The sequence below is a fragment of the Bidens hawaiensis genome, unplaced genomic scaffold (assembly GCF_021521415.1).
Source record: "Bidens hawaiensis isolate Kalapana, Puna unplaced genomic scaffold, B.hawaiensis_p1.1 tig00009039_1, whole genome shotgun sequence".
In the NCBI taxonomy this organism is placed as follows: Eukaryota; Viridiplantae; Streptophyta; class Magnoliopsida; order Asterales; family Asteraceae; genus Bidens; species Bidens hawaiensis.
This window is the reverse complement of record NW_027491661.1, coordinates 334,268-350,582: the sequence shown is the minus strand read 5'-3', so window position 1 is coordinate 350,582 and position 16,315 is coordinate 334,268. Positions and strand designations below refer to the sequence as shown.

Here is a 16,315-nt window from a genome sequence, read left to right as displayed (position 1 = left end):
AGGTGATTATCTATACGACATGGTGGACTATTTTGAGAGTTCGGAATGAGATTATTTTTTGTCAACCCAGTGATAACAGAGACACTCTATTTGATTAGATTGTTTCAGTTTCGTATTTGTGGTTATCATCTCGTAATTGTAAGTTTTATTTGAACTGGGTGGCGTGGCTCAAAAACCCGTTACTTAGCATGTAATTTTTGTCTTGTCCTAGTTAGGTATTTATTTCTGGGTGTGGTTTTTATTTCAAGCTTGCCTTTTAAAAAAAAACAAAAAAACATCCTTAAAAAAAGTGTCCACATGAACCACTAAATACTAAATCTTGTAATTGTTAGGAGCATTTCTAGTGGGTTGTTTAAATTATGTGAGGGAGTTCTCTATATTTCAGAGAAGGTTAAAAATGATTGTGAGAGGAGGAGAGAGAAAATATTACTGTTCATGGTTAAATTTGGAGAAACACACTGTTCACCTCTATAATTTTATAATGTTTTTTAAAGTGGTTGTGAGTGAAGGAAAGCGAAAATATAATGATAAAAGTATAAAAATATATTATTTAATTGAAAATGAGAGAGAAAATATAGTATGTTTAATGTAATTATAAAGATGAAAATGAAGAATAAATGAGAATGCTCTAAGTACTATACATATTTACAGCATATTTTCACTTTTGTAAACCTTTTACCAAAAAAGATTTGCAATATATTATTCTACCACTGAGGGCGAAGAATCAAACTAAAAATACTAGAAAAAACCGTTGGATATGCAAGACAAGTTTGTGGCTGAGGCTGATCATAACACTTTTCAAAACGAATATTGTCATCAATTTAACGGTCTACTAGAATACTTGTGTATGCAACAACGTATAGATTATTCTTTAAAAAAATATTCTTTAGATTTGTTTCCACATTTGACATAAGAGCGTATCCATGTGATAAAAATATACTAACATTTAAGTATCAAATAATGACAAATGAGCAAGAATATCAAATATATTTGCAAACGTTAAGGATGGTAAAAAACTAAAAATATCAAATAATTTTGTTCAGCATTTTACCTGTTTCTCTAAACTAAATCGTTTTTTTCCAAGCCGAAACTTACACCAACTTTAGGTGAATTTGGTATAACAATCCGAGGTGGGATATGAAACTCCTTTGTTAATAGAGTTGGTTTTGTCGAGTCAAATCAGACCAAATCAATAAAATACAATGTTAAGAAAATGATCACAATAAAAAAATAATAAAAAATAGGCTGTTATTAGATGGTTAAAGAAATTACATTTTTAGACCATGTGTGGTTAAAATCGCACATGGGTGTTTTACGACACGTGACACCTTAGTCAGCAATGAAAAACTTTACAAAAAGTGATGTAGCTAGTGGGAAAAGTTTCCTACAATAATTACTCAATTGTTATAAATAAATAAAATATAAATAACTTAAATATTTGATAGTTTGAGAGGGGGGGACCTGATTTGTTGGAGAATTTAGTGGGTAGTGCTTCTTACAAAACACATGAGGCTAAAACTTGGCTCAAAACTTTAAAGGAAGTGGTGTTCATAAAGTTTTAAGAGATTTTGAGGTGGAAAGCACCCCATTACAAATTATCAAAGTTGTTCTATGTGAGTTTTAATTTTTTGAAAATGATTCATTACCAAACACATGTTCAATGCTAACAATTATTCAATTATTGTGTAACCTTTTCAAGTTCATATTTATTATTCGTTTTACATTAATATTGAAATGATTCTTTTTGTACTATCAGGCAAATATCTATTACACGTTTATTATTAAACATGACACAAAGTCTAGGTGCTATTTATCACCGGTTACGACTACTTTTCTTTGCACGTTTTTGTAGTCATATTTTCTCGTCAGTAGAATATAAACCCCAAATTTAACCGCATTCATAACCGCCAATAGCCAGTAGAACTTATCGAGCCGACTGCTATTTATATCCTTCCCGAACCAACTAGACCCAAACCGCCCGGTCACACGACCAACAACAATAATCAGAGAACTACTATAAAAATTCGCAACACCGAGCACACTCGAATATAAAGCTATCCCAATACTTCTCATCGAGTCGGGCACTTGCTCATAAAAATACTCCTGCAAACCCACCAGCGTAAACGCGTCCCCAATCCCCTGAATAAAATACTGCGGAGTTAACCAAAACACACTCATTGGCAAAACCCGACTATATTCTCTCTTCGCAACCATTAACCTCTTTTTCTCAACCAATGCCGCAACAACCATACCCAGAATAGAAAACACCATTCCGATCCCCACTCGCTGGAGGATCGGAATCCCCCTTTCCTGTCCCGTTACTTTCCTTAGTATCGGGACTATCATTTTATCATAACATATAATACACAACAACATACCAAACGCCGCAATCGCGTGAATACTCGCAGGTGGTATCACAAAACCATTAATATTTCGATTCATCGTACTACTTTGTTTCACGTAGAATGTCGCACCTTGCGCAATACACACACCAAACAACAACGAAACGAACCATATTGGGACCACTTTCACCACGAGTTTTGTCTCTTCAACTTTGGTAATCGTCGATAGTTTCCAAGGAGACGGTTTCTTCCCTTCGAATACAACTTCGTTTTCAATAATACACGCTTTATCAAGAAACCTAAACTTATTAGTATGAGACAGTAGCCTCGTATTCGGGTTTTCAGATTCATAAAACGAATCTTGGTTCGATGGATACGGTAGGTTTCTTTTTCTTATGGATGCAACTAGAACTTGCACTATTGGTGTCAACGGACTACTTTGTGGCACACGGTACCTATAAAACGGTCGTCCGAGGTAGAATATAACGGTAGTTAAGAACATGGAAACAGTTAGGATAAGGTTTGCTGTTCCCCAACCGAAGTTGTCTTGAACATAAGCCATGACAGTTACTCCCAGAACAAGTCCAGCACACAATGCTACATTCCAGTAATTAAAATACGACATCTTTCCTTTCCGTTCGTTTGAATCGTTGTCGTCAAACTGGTCAGCTCTGAAGGATTCTAGTGACGGTTTGTGGCCGCCTGTTCCGATAGAGAGGAAGTACATTGCGGTGAAGAAGGCGAGTTTGTGAAGCTTTGTTGGGTTGATGCAGTTATTGTCACTGACTCCGCATGGTTTTAAGGGTGGTATGAATTGAGTCATGGTGAGGATTGTTAAACCCTCAAATTAAAAAACAGAAGTGTGAGCATGAAACCGAAAAAATGAACTGCAAAACCGGAATTAAAGTAACTAAACCTGAATAAAACTGACGGTTTGGTTTTATGTTTTTGTGAAAACCAAACTTCGGATATGGTTTTGGTTCTGCGTGTAATTAAAACCAAAAAACCGAACAGAACCAAACCAAATTTATGTATTTTCATTTTGAATTTTAAGTAATCATTAAGAATTTAATAAATAGTGATACCACTAATTAGTTATTAATTAACAAAAAGATTTATGCTCAAGTTCACTATTATGGGCCAATTTTTAACCAGCCAAAAATGTCAAGCCCAATTGGTAAAACCGAAAACCAAAAAGAAAATATAGAAAGATTTCAAAACATAATTTTTGGTTTTTGGTTCGGTTTGAGTCCAAAACCAGCCCATGAACACAAATTAGAGGGGTGGTGATTAATGATGATTATATGTACTGCGATATAGATGGAGGAAGAAAGTAATATCATGAGGAATCTGCCAGCATAGGCGTCGGCAATGAAGCCGCCAAGTAAAGGCATGCTGGTGGTGACTCCGGCCCAGCAATTTACAGCCTTGGCTGCGGTTGTGAGGTCTTGGTGCAGCACTTTTGTTAGGTACGTGATGAGATTTGATGAAAATGAAAAGTAACCAAGCCTCTCGCTTACCTCGATCACTTAAATCAAAACAAATTAAAATTAGTCAAATCTTGTATATTGTGCTCCCCTGTAGTCTAAGGCGCTAGCTGCACTCAAAGCACAAAGTTTAAACATATCATTTTTAGGTGTTTATACATGTTTTAAGCCGGTTTAATGCTAGTTTTGCTGGTTCCATGCCATTTTTTTTGAATATTTTTGATAAGTTTTATGTCTTTCAGAACTCTTCGCAGTTTGACCATAATTAACCAAAATGTGCGCAAGGTGCGCACAGGGCACGACCCTTTGACTATGTTGTGTACGTCTATGTGTGCTGTGTGCATGTTTGTTTTCAAAGACACCACTCGTTTGGATGAGCCATAGTATCTTTGTTGCTACAAAGACACTTGAAACCTTGGTTTGGATGGGTGTTAGCTCACTACGATACTCGATTGCGGAGGTAGTTCTGTGTGTTTGGATGGTGTTCGAACAAATTCCGCATTTGAATAGTTATAGTTTTATATATGTTCAAAATCCTATTACCTTGCTAGGAAACAAACTGGTATGCACCATACTCAATGCACCCAACACCTCTGCTTACAGGCTAGCCACCAAAGCGCTCCCAGTTCTCAACAATTCGTATAACTTTAATGCCCCCATACGAGTCACTGGCTGGCTCGTGTTACTGAGCCCGGCAATAAAATTGGCCGTTAAAGAAATATATGTTTAAAATCAAGTGACATGATCAATTATGAAAAATAGTCTTTTAAGTTTCTGATTTTGCTTCATTAAAATAACCTAAGAATTGCATGATCAGTAAGACCTTTCGCATCAGGGTCATCCATGGTTTATGTAGAGGAGATTTGTGAGAATAATGGAAAAGGCAAGTTTTATATAGGTTGAGGTGGAGGTCATCCATCCTTAAAGATTCTTTCTCATGAATGGTGAAGAATGGTGGTTGGTGGGTCTCCTATATTTGTTGATGTGAAAATTACAAGATTGTTTATGAGAAGAATGAATATGTTATTGTTGTAGGTATAAAGTGTTTACAAAAAGATAAAATAAAAAATTGATGTGATATACTTACTAAGCTATTTTCTAAAAAATGTGGTCCTGAACTAATAGTCCAAGACAAACAATAAATTACAACTTTCATGCAAAAGTTTACAAAAAGATATAACTTACAAAGTCAACTCTTATAATAAATGTTTTTTAGTCCCAAGTTAAAGTCACTAAATGATTGAGAGAACCAACAAATTTTCCACCAAGTACCTTAATGTTACCCCGCATCTATTATTAGAGCAATAAATGTTAAAACAAAATATTTATTTTCAAGTAAGACTTTAAATTACTTTGTAGAAGCATAGTTTTGTAGCATTAAAATTTATAATACGATATAAGATTACATTGGATAAAAATAGGTTGAGATTGAAAATAAAAAAATGACAAATGTATAGTCACTACTAATATTAATATTGTTAGCGAAATGGTCACAAGTCTTCTTGTAAGAAATAACATATTAGTTCATGGATGTTTCCTATGCCATTGATCTTCTCAACTTATTTTTTCATTTTTTCATAAAACATGTTTTGTTTTATTAATTTATCTTTTGTTTTGCTATTACACATTTATATACACATTACCCGAACTATACTCGTAAACCTTGTGCTTTATTTCCTTGGCTTTACTATTAGGTAGTGGAGTAATCTAATAACCCAGTGACTTTTTAGCCTTTTTATTTCTATTTCCTTGAATAATTAAAATATACAAAAATTAGAAATGCAAATGGAAATCATAATATAATTGATGAATTTTAACCCTGATACCAGTGAGCATTTCCAATATCCGATAATAATCGGGTACTCGATGGACATGAGAATATGTATGGGACATGCTTTTACAATACTTGCATGCAACTGCGAAGGTTGGTGCGCAAAGATAATCGTAAAACAATGTCAAAAATGTGCTCACCGATAATGAAGAATGACGCCTTCCAAGTACCAGTAGAAGATCGCAGAGGAAGTCTCCCTTTGTGATCCAAAGATGAATCACAAACCCACTTGGCATCTTCTCCAATTTCACTCATATCTGCCATTGTCACTTCAAAATAAAACAAAGGATGCTAAAACAGGGTGAGAGTGGTTGTGTTTTATAAGTGTGTAGACTCAAATGTGACAGTTTTTTGTCTTTTATGTTATTTTCTTTGTTTTTTTGTTTTGTATTAATAATTAGTTTTATCAAAAAAAATTATATCGTTTTTTGTTTTTGCATTATTAATTTTATAATTTAATCAATTCATTTATTTAATACAAACGTCCTCTCAAAACCATCTCCCCACATTGCTTTCATCTCCAACATTGGTTTTCAACCACCATATTTTCCTGCCACCATATTTTCCAGCCACCAATGTTAAAGATCTGGGTGAAATTATAATAAAGTTACAAACTTTGATGCTGAAACAGATCTGGGTAACATAATTGTTAAAGAAGTATATGAGACGTATGACTTACAACATGGAAAGTATAACTGATAAGGCCGGTGAATGGATTAAAGCATCAAGATGTGATTTTGAGAAGTGGGTTGGTTTTAATTTTTGGGTTTGATGAGGGTACCTACCGCCATTGTTGGATGGGAGATTGAGGAAGAAAGAAGAAGAGGGTGTCGTTAATTAATGAAGACAAAGGACAAAGGTTAGTAACACACAGTATATGGTGGCCGGAAAATATGGTGGTTGAAAACCAATGTTGAAGATGAAAGCATAAGGAAAGCAATGTGGGGAGATGGTTCTGAGAGGAGATTGATTTGAGGGGAAAACCATCTGAATGGGGTATTTTGAGGTGAAAATCAACGGGGGTAGGTGGGAGTGGGACACTTGACACTTTTTCACTGGACCGCGAAACCAATCGGATTTTTTGGAAATCTATCGGGCCCGATAGATTTGGTTGGACTATTTTGGGAATAAATTTAAGGGACTATTATGAGAATCTCTCTCTAACTTTGGACTATTTTGGGAATTTTCGCAAAAAAAATTATATTTTATTTTTGTTTTTGCATTATTAATTTTATAATTTAATCAATTCATTTATTTAATACAAACGTCGTTATCAAGAATTGGCTCGATTTCAAATTTTCAACCTAACAATATAAATTAAACGTTATTTATACAATCACTGCAACCAGTCCGCAGAAATAAAACAAATTGTACGAATCTATCTAAACAGCAGCGTCGCCAACGCCATCATAATCGCGTCTAGCACCAGCGTCATGGGTTCGTATAATATAATATTCTTATTATATATACTGTACTGTAGTGTATTGTATTAATAGGGGAGGGTTCAGTTGGGAACTCCAAAAAAGTGAGGAACTACAAATCATGCCTTTTATATTTAAAAAAAATAATATAAAGCTCGATTTCATACGTAAAAAGTTAGTTTTAGCATAAACCTTTTTGAAACTTTTGCTTATAAATAAATCTAGAAGACATTCAAATAAAAAAATTTCAAAAAAATATATTTTTTTACCTTTTTTTAGCTGATTTTTTATTAAAAAAACTTTTTTATGAAAAAACATATGCATATGTTTATATGTAAAAAGTTCTAAAAAGATTATGAAAAAAATAATATAATATAATATAATATAATATTGTATTATATTATATTAATTATAATTATATTATATTATAACGTATTGTGTCGTATTGTATTATATTATATTATATTATAAAAAGAAAATAGTATAACATATAATATAATATAGTAAACGTATATGTTATAACTAATAAAATATTATATACGTACCTGTACAAGGGGTCCTTGATGGGCGAGGCCTTCACGCTGCTACGCCTAACCTCGAAAACACCATTTCCAAACACTTTGTACCAACACCACAACTCATCGTCCGGGTCTCGTGTATGCCCGCCGTGTACATCGGCTGGCATACCTACTCCGCCGTCTAGAAGCCGATCGCCACCGCAAAACTGTTCCAAGGATAGGTAATGCCAGACTCCGAACATGCATAAAAAAAACGATGATTTGCCCCGGGGAGCATCGGCACCTCCGACATTCATGCCCTGCATGGCCTAAAACAATTATATCAAGTATCTGCATATTGGTAAATAATCGAGTTTGACAAGTTAATTTAAAAAGAAAATACCAGAAACTGAACGTAGAGTAAAACTCTAGCGTGAACTCCCGACGCGCGAAATGGGCTACGATAAACAATCTGGACCAGGGCGTACCATCTTTGGTAATCTGTGTAATCCGATCCCTCTCGCCACAACTGTATATAAGCTCCAAACAGATGATCGTGTTAGGATGCGGCTGCATTGCCAGAGGTGCTGAAACCGGTCGAATGGGGTATTGCCGATGTCAAATTGCATATGGGGTAATCCACTAAATCTGCATCCCCCTCGATATGAACCGGTACCTGCTGCTGCTCTATCTCCTCATCGATGTTCGCCATCTTTATTTTAAAATTTTGTTTAAAAATTAATTAGTTGTTTATATTAAAATATTAACAAATATTTTTTTCAAAATTATTAATTTACTTATTTTAAAAACTAGGTTATAAACCCGTATAGTACACAGGCCGGTTGAGTACAAAAATACTGAAATTAAAATAAATTTATTAATAAAAAAATACATATTGTATTTCAATATTTTGCATTTGCAATTTTTTTTATTAATGTTACATTTACTATATTCGGTCGATAGCAACGAGTTAACATAACTTCGACTGATATTATCTACATTCAATAAAAACTATTTTCTAAAAAGGTTAAATTCTTTCTGAAATATAATTATTTCATGACAACAAGGAACTAATTAAAATTATATATTTATTTAATTTAACATTAAATGTTTGTTATAGATTTGTAGAAATAAATCTACTTTGGAACAATTAAAGAGAGAAAATATATTTTTTTAAAATATTAAAAACACAAGTTCTATTTTTTTCAGAATATGTTTTATTTTATTAACAATATTTCTTTTCCAAAATACGTTTTATATTACAAAATAGAGATTTTATTTAAAAAGTGTTTATATTTCACTTCAAAAGTTTAAACTCTATAATTGTTAAGATATAAACAAGTTTTTAAAACCAAATAAGCATATTTAAAAGTTATAAAAAGAATTTAATTATACAAGTTAAATTAGGTTTTATTTTAAAAGACAAACATGATATATAGAAAAGAAAGGGAGAAAGAAAAAAAGGAGAAAACATATAATTGTATAAAAATAGTATTTAAATTTACGTATAGGGTTAGGTTCATATAAGAAGTTTGATTTTTAAGAATGCTAGGAATGAGGGTATTTTATACTTAATACTTTAATATCAAAACCCACTTACTTTAATCTCAAAACCCACTTAAATTAATTTCAAAAACCTATTTACATAAAACCCACTTACATCTTCACTCATCTCCTACAACCACCACCACTCCACCGCCCAACGCCACCACAACCGTCACCCACCATCGCCACCTCGCCGGAAAAGTATATGGAAATTTCGCCGGAAAATTTCACCCGAAAAGTCGTCAGAAAGTAACCGGAAAACAATCCCCAAGAAATTTCGCCGGAAAAATCACCGAAAAGTCGTCGTAAAAAAGTCACTGGAAAACGGCCGTCGAAAAAAACACAATGAAAAAAAACACAATGATAAAAACAGTTGTATGGCACAATGTAAAAAACACAATGGAAAAAAACACAATGATAAATACAATTGTATAACACAATTTTGTAAACCACAATTTTGGTAAAACACAATACGTAAAAAACCCACTAATTTTTTTTTAATTTTTATGTAACAATATGGTATTCATATAAAAGATAAAAAGACACTCGTTATTATGGTTAAATTGTTTTTCAATAAAAACGTCGTAAAAAAAGTTATGGACGTTTCAAAATGATAGAGGAATTTGGCATGTGCCTTGCATATGGAGAGAGAAAGTCAACAAATGTGTTATTCTTTTTATGCTATTCCCCTTATTTTCACACATGATTTCCACCTAAACTAATCTCAACCCTCCACGTTCAAAATCAATAGACAATATTACTTCTTATCCTTCCTACAAAAACTATACTTCCTATTAAAACCTAACCCTTTAAGTATATATTATTATTATTATTATTATTATTTGAAAAAATGAAAGGCAAGACATGGGTCAATCTTGGTATTACATATTATATATATATTAAAAAGCAATTTTTACTCTTCTCAGAAAAAACACTATTCATGGTTATGTGAGCCGCACACGTGTATTTGTGATTCAGCTTATTCCACCACCGTCTGGAATGTACTCTCACCTTTTCCACCATCTTCAAGTATTGTCGCTGCTGTCTGTCTCTCTATGCTTCATCGCCAGCGACTTTGGCGATGCCAGGTTTCAATTTGGAACCCTCGGTGACGCCGGACGTAGCCCTAGGTGTCGTTGTCTCTTACTCTCTCTACTTCATCCTCGCCGATGTTCCCAAATTGGAATTGTCGTTGCCGAGTTTCGGTTCGGAACCCTTGGCGGCGTCGGTCGGCGGTGGTGTGGTGGTACGGTGGCAATTGGCTTTTGTGAACTGCTTCTACAGGTTTATTGGTTCGATCTGTTTTTCTAGGGTTTTCAAATAACTCTTCAAAATGCCGCTGATAGTTTGCTTTTATTATACTTTAATCATTATTAGTATTTGTAGATTTTGCTTGGCCTAATGGAAATGGGGATAATACTAAACATCAGCAGTCGGTAAACTACAAACCAACTTACACTTTCTTACTGATTCTAGCAAATAATGATCTGTTGAATTGATGATGTCGTATTTTTTATGAACGTTTTGCCTTTGAAGTTTGTAGATTTGTTTGGGTGTAGAGGTTCCACTTATCAAATATGATGATTATTACAGAATGGCCATAAATGAGTTTATGTTCCACAAAGTATACTGATAACTTTATGATCACGATCTTTTATTGTTGTCGGGTTCTGATTCGGAACTCTTGGTGGCGTTGGAGTCATGGTGGCCCTATGCTATTGTGTTTGCCGACTGCTGTCTGTCGCTTGCCGGCCTGCGACTTCATGTAGTTACATTTGTGTTGGTCTATTTGGTTACTATGTGGTCTAACGTTTATTGCAGGCTTTATGGTTACCCTATGGTTGATGTAATTGCTACTGGCTATGATGATCATGAATCTGAGCCTACGATGATTATCATTGATCGTTGCCGGGTTCCAACTCAGAACCGTTGGTAGCCGGGAAAATCGTGTTCACTGTCTTTGATACTGAAGAAACGTGGATCTCCTCGCTGGTAGCAGATCTACTTTCCTCGGGTGTGATTATACTATTTCACCGATGGTTCTTCTGGATCTGTGTTCTTCCACCTACAAAATGAACAGCGCCGTTACTTACCCCTCAGAAAGGGACAGAGGGGTCCTCTTTGGGGTAACCCTCCGGCGTGAGAATCAGTATATTTGTGGAGAAAGATAATAATGTGTGTAAGGGAATCTCAAGAGTATTGCTGAATAGCTGAATACCCTCTGATTATGAGACTGTGTTTGTATGTAACTGACTGTGAGTGAATGTAATTCAATATGATTGAATGTGATATCACTGCTTGTAACTGTCAATGATTGAGAGTGAATGTGTCATCAAAGTGGAGTTGATGCTGTATTTATAGTGCTAGGGTTACCACCGGTTGGGCTCAACCTCGTTGGCTTCCTCCAATCGCACTGCGCCACGTGTCCTCTGGGACACCTGGCGCTTTCTCGTTGGTTGTAATCACGTGGCAACACATGTGTCATGCTGAGTTGTCGACCTTTCATTTGGCAGCTGTCAACATCAGCATATTCTTACTCCTTAAAAAGATGCCTTCTGGAAGGTTGTCTGACGTGCACAATCAAGGTTGCCCTAATCCTGATTTGGATAAGGACGAGGTTGATTATGCGCACGTGTGATATGCGCCCATCCTGAGGATGCGCGAGGTCTTCTCTTTATTCTCACGCGCAGATATTTCATGCGCAGATGTGATATGCGCCGCGCGCTGATGCGCTGCGCGCATATGTGATGCGCGAGCATATGTGTGCCTGGGCAGATGTGATATGCACGAGCATGTGATATGCGCCGCGCGCTGATGCGCCGCGCGCATATGTGATGCGCGAGCATATGTGTGCCTGGGCATATGATGCCTGAGCATGTTTTGTATGCGCCATGCGCATAGGTTTTGGCTTTGTGCCTTCATAATGTCTTTATCTTGTGGGTTGACCCGCCTTGCTCGGTGTTGAGGCGGGTACATACCTCTTCAGATACATATCTATTATTGAACTATTTTATCCCCCATTTGTTGTTTTGAATACTTTGTAAATGCTTTTACAGATTATAATTCTTTTGGTTTATAGAGATGCCTTTGAGATTTCCTTGATAAAGGCTATGATGATAATATATCTTAGCCTATGATGTTTTACTTAAAGGAACTTTGCGTTAGAGTTGGGAGGCTTTATCATTGACCATTCAAAATTACCGCTATCGCTATCATTGACCATTGAAAATGACCGCCCCAGCAACGCGGGGTCAAAATACTTGTTTAATAAGAAGAGGAGGGAGAAACACAAATGGTGTTAAAAATACTATTTTGATAAGGTAAAATTCTCAAAGTGGATCTACTTTGAAAAGATATTTTATTTATATCTCTCAAACTTTGGAATTTAAAAAATGTACCTTTCTAACTCATCTTTGATCATGTGTTAAAAATTATAACACGTCTTTGACGGCGTGCTATACACTTCCTAACACATCGTCAAAGATGAGTTAGGTCTCAAAACACATGGTCAACGATGTGCTAGCATCCAAACACATAGTCAAAGACATGCTAGCATTTTGTTTGTTTTTTTAATATTATATTACTATAACTAATTTCATTTATATTTGATTTTTCTGTTATAACTTTTAATATATTACTATAACATGTCTTTGACTATGTCGTTGGCCTTACGTTTTGAAGCCTAACTTATCTTTGACCACGTGATAGGAAGTCTAACACATCTTTGACAACGTGTTACTATAGCACGTTGTCAAAAACGTGTTATACTTTCTAACACATGGTCAAAAATGAGTTAGAGGTGGACATCTTTGGAATTCTAAATTTTGTGATATAGAAATGGAATATCTTTTCAAAGTAGATCCATTTTAAAAATTTTCTCTTTTTGATAAATATTTTTTAATAAAGATCATTTTAGTAAATAGTTTTTCATCAACATTTTTTCAGAAAAAAACTCTCAAATACTATCACATTTATACATATGCTACATAAAGTAAGTACCTAACTAATAATCAAATAAAACTTTAATTTTTGAGCTTCATATTTTAATGGTTATTAAGAATGCTTTGAAAATCTTATTATTAAACCTTAGTAATCCTGAAGTGATATTTACTTGTCCAGGACGCATTGATGGATTAACACCACATTTTAACCAACATTTTTTTTAACGGCATCAGCTCCGGGGAGGCAGTGTCTGTCTCAAAGAGTCGTAACATTTACCAACCTTTTCTTATTCAAGTTCAATTCAAGAATTGTGGTATTCTCCCATGTTTAATGGCGCAATTTGGCATACACTTATAGGCAATGTTTTCAGACCCGGCCCGGAGGTGGACCCGGACGCCTTACCGGGTCAAAGGTCGGACCGACCCGGGAGGGTGGACCGGTGTTTGACCCGGATGACGTCATAAATAATTTAAATATATATTTACACACATATATATAACTCATATACATATAAAAAATAATAATAATAACAAACTTTAATGTTTATTTATGTTTTATATATTATTTTTTAAATATATATGATTTATGTTTGATCAATAGAGACATCAATGAGGCTTGGTTGGTTAGCTTATGGGGTAATTATTAAAGCTTTTATCTCTGAAATGACTCAAGTTCGAATCCTGGTATACACATTTCATTTTGGATTCAACAAAAAATGGTTTTTATCGGTCCACCCGCCGGGTCAATCGGTCCAACCGCCACCTGCAAAACCCGGCCGGGTTTTTAGAAACGTCCCAAATACACTGACCCAGCCCGGTATAGGGACTGGGTCCCGGTCGGACCGATCTGACCGGTCGGGCCGGGCCGGGTTTCAAAACATTGCTTATATGAGTCGAATCTACGACTTTTCCACAGGAAACCCTAATGGCAAAACCCCCTGACAACTCGGACGAAACTCCGATGGCATTTAACTGACAACTCAGCTCCTTTAACAAGTATGTGAATCATTTAATGTCGTTAGAGGAAGGATCGTTGTCGTTTTGAATCAGTAAAATTAGTGATTAATTTTGAATTAATATTTAAAAAGCAAAATTCTAAAGCAATATTTGGAACTTCATATATGACTTTTATAATTACTATTTGGGACGGGAAAGGTGGTGGTGGTGGTGGTTAAGGCGTATAAATGTAAAAAATATATTTTTTCAAGAATTTGAAAATATGAACAGGAAAGGTATGAAACATAAAAAAACAGTCTCTTAAGACGGTTTTTTGAATAAAAAAGATTTGGAAAAATATGGACTTTTGCTCCAAGATTACAAAATAATTTGGACTTGCACGACATTATTTCGCAAAATCTTGTCTTTTACCTGACTTTCTTTCGAAATTTAGCCTGCTCTCTCTTTATTTTTATCTTTTCCTAAAGCGTCTTGCAAGTCCAAATTATAAAAGATTTTGAGGAAAAAAGGGCTAAAATGGGACTTCTCTCTCTAAAAGGGGCTATTTTAGTAATTTTCCCTAAAAGAAAACTTTGGTGACAATGAAACGTGATTGGTCCACTTGGCAGGATATTGTATTATTTTAGTTCCGATATCGACATACCGTAACGACCGTGACACAAACTGACCTAATTCGCATAAGCTTACTGCATTTTGTTTTAGTTCTAATACCATAACGAAGGTAACAAAACCAACCGGATGCCAATTCTTTTTTTAGTCCGGTTTCGTAACGAACGTGAAAAAACCAACCGAATTTGCATGAACTCACCGCTAGCAGCTAGGGAACAACAACGCTCAGGTTTTACTAATACTCGAGTTTTATCGACCGATGCCACCCAATTGGTCTGTCACACCCCGACCAAAGGCGGCGGAACATGCCGAGGTGTAACGATTGTCCATAAGCACATGACACTAATTAAAGTGACAGTATTTAATAAACTCATTTCATTTCACAACATCGAAAATGTCACATAACAATTATCCATAAAATAACCATAAACAAGATATCACAAAATATGGCAAATTTGATATTGTTTATTTTTACTAATATCCTAAGGTCTTTGATATCGTTTTCTTCACAATCATAAATCAACCAAGATGCAAACCTGCAACATTTCATAAAATAAAGTTTTTCAACACAAAGGTCGGTGAGCAATTTATAAGTTTAATCATATTAGTATATAATAAAGATAGCCACAAAACTTGCATACGAAACGATAAATAAAAGTGGTAATTTGGATAAATAGATATCGCTAAACACATTAGCGACACCTAGCTATAAGGGGATGCCAAATAGTCTAGGATTTTATAGTTATCGTTAATTGCATTACGTTAATGACACCTTGCTATAAGGGGATGCCAAATAGTCTAGGATTTTATAGTTCCACCAACCAAAAGCGATAAACACATAGGCATATAAGCATAGAACACCAAATCGAACAATTATTTAGGTAAAGTATACAACTACGTTTGTGGTTTAAGATTCAATATAAAGCATTTGTTGAATAAATATGAAATGTCACCCCCAAAATAAAAGATGGAAAATGGGGTATGAAGTACTCACCTTCAAGTAGTAAACTTGAAATATGATAATTTGGAGATTTGTCGGAACTACGAGTTTAACGCACAATGCCTAAAAAGAAAAGAAGTCTTGAATTTAGAAAGGTTGTCTTGAAGGTCTTTAAACAAAATAAATGTTGAGAAATGTAAATAATTAAAGTTCAAGGTTTTAAAATGTAACTATTTAAGAATTTATAATAATAACCCTTTAAAAATGTAAGTTTGCATGAAACCGGGTTAAAATATCTAATCTTAATATTTACTCAACCTATGTTAAGTAATAAGGTGGGTAAAATGCAAGAATGCAAATCTCTTTGGAATAAAGATACTAAAACGGTTTTTTTTTATCGAGTGTTCGGGTTGTCGGTTCGGGTCTTGATAATTGGTCAAACCCAAAGTCAACTTTCCAAAATATTGAATGTTATGAGATAACTCAATAAAATTTAATAAGACTTAACCAAGTATGTAGTTTCATTGTTTTAGAACTAACAACGCATGTTAAGCGAGTGTTTGGTTTTGTCGGTCCAAACTTTGTTATGAGATCAAGTTGGATCCAACATTTTCAAGTACTTAAGAAAATATTTAAAAATCAATTTGTAACTATTTTTAAAGAAATATACAAGTCTTGATGGCTAAAAAAAACACATTTGTGTGTCTTAAACGAGTAAGAATCGGTTTGGTTCGGTTTCCATCTC

At 34.6% G+C, this 16,315-nt stretch overlaps 1 pseudogene across 1 annotated transcript; it reads right to left on the bottom strand.

The window, feature by feature from the left end:
• Positions 1–1,806: 1,806 nt before the first annotated feature.
• On the bottom strand, positions 1,807–5,915 carry LOC143530866 (protein NRT1/ PTR FAMILY 5.6 pseudogene; annotated as a pseudogene). The gene is made up of 3 exons (XR_013134928.1): positions 5,801–5,915; positions 3,653–3,870; positions 1,807–3,183 (listed from the first exon to the last, which is right to left on the bottom strand). The product of XR_013134928.1 is annotated as a protein NRT1/ PTR FAMILY 5.6 pseudogene (transcript).
• Positions 5,916–16,315: the final 10,400 nt, after the last annotated feature.